A 6000-nucleotide genomic window follows, 5' to 3' on the forward strand; every position below is an offset into this window, starting at 1 on the left:
TTAAATTAGAACTATTTTTACAGTGTATTTAGAGAACAGAATTGCAAGCAGTCAAGCTCTTCCTTATGCTTAGATCAAGCAAGTAAATTCAAAACTGCCTATTTTTTATCTTATCTACTGACAAGCTTTGTGGGTTCAGGCTCTGTTGGCTTCAGAGTGAAAAAGAATTACAGGTTTGCTCTCCACCAAGTGACTCTATAATTGGTGCTGATTGCTTAATTTTGAGCTACATAAGTAGCTAACCACTGATTATGAAATGCCCAGATTTATTTTATTTTCCTTACTGTTTACACACTGTAGAATAAACATTTTGGCAAAAGATGGAAATACCAAAGAACCTCAGGAAACTTTCCAAATATAGTATGCCTCTAAAATTCTCACATGTCCTCTGTCAGGATGATCAGTATTATGATTAACCTCCTAGAAAGTGATTTAGCATCTAAACTAAACACACATGTGATAAAGCCATCTCTGATCACTGACACCTCTTTTTTTTAAATCCTCACCAAGGATATGTTTATTGATTTTAAAGAGGGGGGAAGGGAGAAAGGGAAGAAGGGAGGGAGGGAGGGAAGGAGAGAGGGAGGGAGGAACAATCAACTGGTTGGCTTGGAACCGCAACCTAGGTATGTGCCCTGACCAGGATTATAACTTGCAACCTTTCTGGTGTATGTATGGACGACGCTCCAACTAAGCCACCGGACTAGAGCAACTGTCACTTCTTAATTGTAAAATGTGGCAAGAGCATTTTTTTTCACATGGCATACTTGTACATATTTCCCCCAAAAAAGTTACAAAATTGCTTGGAAAAGGTTCTTGTTTGTGTTTTGCCTGTATTGTCTGTTTTTGTTCTGAAAGTGGGGGAGCAGAACACAAAGAGAAATTTTAGAATTTACCCAACGCTGAGTATTTTTCTTCCTCTCTTGGTGTCAAAATAAATGAGGCCATGTGCTACTTTGCCACATCAATGTACACAGAAAATTATACCACATTTAATGCATATAACAAATGAAATACAACACAATATTATTTCTTGGTCACAAATTAACTAAAAAGAAGCAATTATCACCAGAGCCATGGAAATTTATGCATACCCTTGCTTCTGTAAAGTTGGCTTAGACAGATCTCAACTACAAATGGGCTATGTTCCAACATTATTTGTAAATCACTGACTTGGAATTCAAAACTTTGTTCTCTTACAGAAATGTTAAATATACCAGTTAGGTTTCCAACTTGCCCATAACAGTTGATAGTACCTTAATTTACACTTCCACTTGGAACTAACTCACCTCCATTATTCTTATCTGAGACCTCCCTTCTTCTAAAATGCTTCAATTAAATTATGCATTAATTGATTTTGTGGTCTAAGCTAGAGATATATAACCACCATGCTTGCTATCTATTGCTATACAATAAGCAAACTGCAGGGGGTTGAAGAGGCAAGAAAAGAAGAGAAACCGAGAATACTTTCTTCATGTCTCTGAACCCTGATGCATCCATAAACAACATATTAGAAGTTGGACAAATATTAAAGTTACAAATACTAAAAAATATAAAATGAGTATACAAAATCTATTTCCAAGCACAAAGAAAATCATAGCAATTTTTACCATTATAAAAACAGGTTATGGATTAGCTAAAAGAGACCACACACACACATACACCTCCTTCAGATTCCCAATTATTTAGCCAGCGCTACAGAACTTAATAAAAGCCAGGTGGCTACACAGAGCCACAGAATAGGCACATATGCAGTGTATCTTTGCTTGCCTTTTCCTTCTCCCTTGGGTTCCATATGCCACACTCAAGAAAGGGTCCTGACTAAGATGAGAAATTCTTGCTATTCTACTGTTCCAAATGTTTAACTCACCATTTATGAAATACTCACACCATGACTCATTTAAATTAATGTCTGACAATAGACACTCCTGATTCTTAAATCTAATTCAGCATCAACAAGGTCACATCCTCACCTAGGGTGAGAAAGAAAAGTTGGTGCTCAATTATTCCTGAAAAACCCTGTCTCCAGCCCTCAGCTCCCAACATCCAACACTAAGAGTAATTTCAGATTCCTTTTCTGAAATTCTTCATGTTTCTAACACTGAGTTTGGTTTGAGAATCTTTAACCAAAATCTATTTTCACACACAAAAATCTTTTAATAAGAGAACTTACCCCAAAACATGGAATTTTTGCTCAAAGCATTCTCAATATATATCCTCTATGTTAATGGTTAATCAATTTAGCTAATATAACTAACTAGAGGCCTGGTGCACGGATTCGTGTACTGGTGGGGTCCCTCACTGGCCTGTGCCCTCTCACAGTCCGGGGATGTCGGATAACCGGGTTCAGTCCGATCCCCACAGGCCTGATCCAGACAACAGGGAGCCCAATCCTGTGCATTGAGTATCTGTCCCCTGGTGGTCAGTGCACTTCACAGCGACCAATCAACTGGTCGTTTGGTTGCTTAGGTTTTTATATATATAATTCACCAGCTGTACTTTTTACTATGAATTCACTATGAGTAGCCACTATAAATGAATCATATTTAAAACTGCAGCTACTTCATGGAGAGACATTTAAGGATTAACTGAGATAATATCTAAAGGTACCTAAAACAGTAAGAGTAAATGTTCCATAAAAGATTCTGATAGTCTGTGCACATAAGCAGTTAGCCTGTGGCATGCTAATAAATCTCAGATATTTAATTATTTGCTATCTAATAGACAACATCTATGCTATACCACTTCAAACTGCACTTCACGACATCACTGCAGTGTTTCTGCCATGTAGTTGCCCCACTTAATTCATCCCATTACACTTACGAAGGTCATTACATGAATCTGTGTCTAACAACATAGCATGGCAGAGCACTCTGTTGTCAGTACACTAACTTCATATTATGATCCCATTATCTTCCTAAGGTCATTTAAATAAAATTGGTTTATCAACCTCATGTATAGATCAACAAATTAATACCTGTCTGATACAAGGACTCCTGACACTTAATCACTAAGTATCCTTTAATAAAGAATACTTACGAAGATTTGCTACAAAGCTTTCCTTATCACAGGCTGAAAAACAACTTAAGGTGGATTTTCTGGAGCTGAGTCCCAAGGCAGCTGGATGCTTGGTCTAGGCTCACCTTTGAGTTCCCTTCCAGTCCTGAGATTCTTCTATGTTCTCTCCTGCTGCTATTTGGTTTCAGAGTAAACAGCATATAGTAGTTCCTGAGTAACTGCTTAGAATACTTTATCAATTATTGAGGGAAAAGTTTTTAAATTCCCAACACAATAGTAACAAGTTTTAACAGCAGGTTCCAGATTCTCTGCAATAGCTAAACAATTCAACAAATAAGAAAAAATGTACTCTTTCCTATTTGTGACAAGTTTTTAAAATGCCAGCAAGAAAATTACTTTAAATGTTGATAAAAATTACTTTAAATAGCACCAACTCATGAAGAGTGGCCATAGTCTAAAAGTATACACAAAAAGTACCAAATATTTGCCTATTACAACAAAGACAACTTTCTCTCAAATATTTATGGTATGTCTACTATGTGCAAGAAGGTATTACTAGAGAAATAAGAAAAATAATACACCCTGGATCCATGCCATCAGAGACAGTAAGACATATATCCATTTAACTAATATTCAACAACTATTTACTATGCAAACTCTGTGCTTAATTTGAAAGCTTGTACTATTGAAAAAAGAGTGGCTAATGCAATATAATATACCAGGTTTTGACAAAAATGAAATGTTAGTGAGTCAAAAAGTTATCAAAAACAGCTTTTTCTTTTCCTACTACAAATGCAAAGAATAGTCTGTTTCTAAAGCTCTAATATCATGTATCATTTCACATACTCAAAGCAGCACCTCACTTCGCTATAGCTGTCAAATTTGGCAACATTTAGTGTTAAAAGTCATTTGTTTTCATTCATGCATATGTATGCATATACCTATACAAACCTATTCATTTATTTAATTACATGAAAGTTAAGGAAAGAAAATAGTATTTTTAAAAATCAAGTTTATTTCTTTAATTTCAGTGTACTAGTAACTCTCAATTCTCTCCTTAACAATTATCCTATATAATAAAAGAGTAATATGCAAATCGACCAAACGGCCAACAGCAGAATGACCATCCGGACGACCATCTGGACGACCATCCAGGACCACACTATGACACCCAGTGGTGCCAGGCCAGCCGAGGCGGGTGTGATGAGATTGGTCGGGGGCCCAGCTATTGCCCCATGATCGCCCCTGCAAAGGGAGGCCCAAGCCTCAGGTGCCAGAGGGAAGCCAGTGCCGACAGCCAGGGGAAGGAAGGCCTACTCTTGCACGAATTTCGTGCATCGGCCTCTAGTATTTGTTTCATTAAAGAACCACTAAATATGTTTTTATGGAACTATGCAATAAAGTTATTTACATAATGTGTTGCTGGTGAAGCTTTGTAAGTGTGAATTACATTTCTCTCCTATAAAGTGAGGAGAGCTATTACAGGTCTCTCAAAAAGAAAAACAGAGGGAATCAAGTCTGAAAAACTCTATGCCAACAGCAAAGAAATGCTTTACGTGATGATCAAATAAAGATAAAATCAGCAAAGACGTGATGTAACAGGCTGACAATCTATACCAAAACTCGTTTGCTTATTTATGCCTGCCCACTAAGTTGCTCCGCATTTCTAACTAAAACCACCCTGGATTTAAAAAATAATAATAAAAGTAGCTTATTTTTATTTTGTTATCTTGGGGAGAGGAGAGTAAAAGGAAGAGGAAGTACTAGAGTTAAATGCACCTTCTGGAGAAAAGAGAGAAGTGGATACAGTGTCTGCCCAATCAATACCACATTTTGAAATCTTTTACTCCTCTTCAGTATCCCATATAAATTTGTTCCCTATTATTGTCTTTGATCCATTCTTCTCACCATTTCCCAAGTTATCTTACTAAAACACAGCTCTGATCATGTCATTCCTTTGTGTAAAAACTTTTACTGCCTAAAAATCAAGTTCAATGATCTTAGAACTGGGTTTTTGGGGGTTTTTTTGCCCCACCTATTTAAGTTTTCTCTGTGAACTTCCTTCTGTCTGTACATTCTCACCCACTAGTAATTCATTTTAGAGACTTTGAATATACCCTATACATTCATATCTTTGCTCATACACTGTACCATGTACTTGAAATAGAACATCCTGCTCTTGTCTTTGCTCACTAATATGCTATGTGTTCAATAAAATTTCCCTCATATCCCTCCAAGTGAAATTAATTTCTTTCCTGACTTCTCAAGGCATTCTTGATTGTTTGTATACAAAACTTGTCACATTTTGTCATATATGATAATCAACTATATACAATAAGTCTTACACCCCAATAGATCAAAGGCTTATCAGAAGGAGCTGCCAAGAGTTCCACAATCATGTCTTACTGTTAAATACACCTCCCGTACACAACCCTAAAAAAAATTCCACATTAGATAATCAAGAAATATGTTTGATTTACCTGTGATTCTATCTGTGCTGCATGCTTCCATGTTTTAGCTTTTTAACTATCATTTGACAAAGAGAGGTAGCTTTATAAAGAAGAGCCCAGGCTATGTCCAAAAAGTCAAATGGTTTGTGACTGAACAAATAAGCAACTTAAAGATCAGTATCTGGTATTTGTGATAGAAGTTTCAACATGCCAAATCTTCCAACAATATTTAACCAGACCTTGAAAAACAAGTAAAAATTTGAATCAGGAAATAGAGAGATTAAGGAGAGATGGAAGAACAAAGATGACCTGAGCAGAGGATACAACATGAATAAAGGCACAGAGAAAACAGCAGTGAGAGGGGCTTGGCTAAGAGATGAGTGAGTGGGAAATGTTAAGTTCCTTTCCTATGTCTCTTGTTGGCAATAAGGAAAAAATGGTAAATAGATGATACAATACCATTGGAAGGAGCAAGGGTGGAGGGGAGGGGAGGGGAGAAAGGCAGAAGGGATAGGGAAAGGAATGAAGGACG

General features: G+C 36.8%; 1 protein-coding gene across 3 annotated transcripts in view; it reads right to left on the reverse strand.

Annotated features, from left to right (window-relative positions):
- The window catches only part of MED13L (mediator complex subunit 13-like), a 248346-nt gene that overhangs the window by 147189 nt on the left and 95157 nt on the right, over window positions 1–6000 (reverse strand). Inside the window, exon 1 of one of the 3 annotated variants that reach the window (XM_015567549.1) lies at window positions 1871–1962. The exons of the other annotated variants lie outside the window; for them this stretch is intronic. The gene's annotated coding sequence lies outside the window, so the exon portion shown is untranslated. Of the gene's footprint in view, window positions 1–1870; window positions 1963–6000 lie in introns of those variants that run through there. 3 annotated transcript variants of the gene reach the window in all.

Source organism: Myotis davidii, unplaced genomic scaffold (genome assembly GCF_000327345.1).
Source record: "Myotis davidii unplaced genomic scaffold, ASM32734v1 scaffold1330, whole genome shotgun sequence".
Taxonomy (NCBI): Eukaryota; Metazoa; Chordata; class Mammalia; order Chiroptera; family Vespertilionidae; genus Myotis; species Myotis davidii.